The sequence below is a fragment of the Octopus bimaculoides genome, chromosome 11 (assembly GCF_001194135.2).
Source record: "Octopus bimaculoides isolate UCB-OBI-ISO-001 chromosome 11, ASM119413v2, whole genome shotgun sequence".
NCBI classification, from domain to species: Eukaryota; Metazoa; Mollusca; class Cephalopoda; order Octopoda; family Octopodidae; genus Octopus; species Octopus bimaculoides.
Window position 1 is genome coordinate 58888833 of NC_068991.1, and position 696 is coordinate 58889528.

A 696-nucleotide genomic window follows, 5' to 3' on the forward strand; every position below is an offset into this window, starting at 1 on the left:
CACACACACACACACACACACACACACACACACAGACGCATATGGAGACTACACACACAGATACAAACACTCAACCACATACATGTAATAATACAGGTACGCCCAGACGAGCTTTAAAAGTCATGATTTATGTTTTTTTTATCTCAAACATGTTCACGGCAACACGTTCGCGCGCGCCCACTCACTACACACAAACATACACGCACACACTACACACAGAAACACACGCACACTCGTGTGCACACACACACATATACACAAAGGCGCACACATAACACAAGCACATATAAGTATTGAGAGAGGCGCATGCAGAACACATACCCACACACACACACAAATACACTAAAATCTACAAATACATCTACACCTACCTATACATACATACATACATACATACATACAAACATGCATACATACATACATACATACATACATACATACATATAGAGCACATTCACAAACATGGAATCACACAAGCATACACACAGACACTCGTACCTACACATACCACTCATATACAAGCACTTATACATACATACATACATACATACATACATACATACATACATACATAAGCGCAGGAGTGGCTATGTGGTAAGTAGCTTGCTTACCAACCACATGGTTCCGGGTTCATTCCCACTGAGTGGCACCTTGGGCAAGTGTCTTCTACTATAGCTTCGGGCCGACCAAACCTTG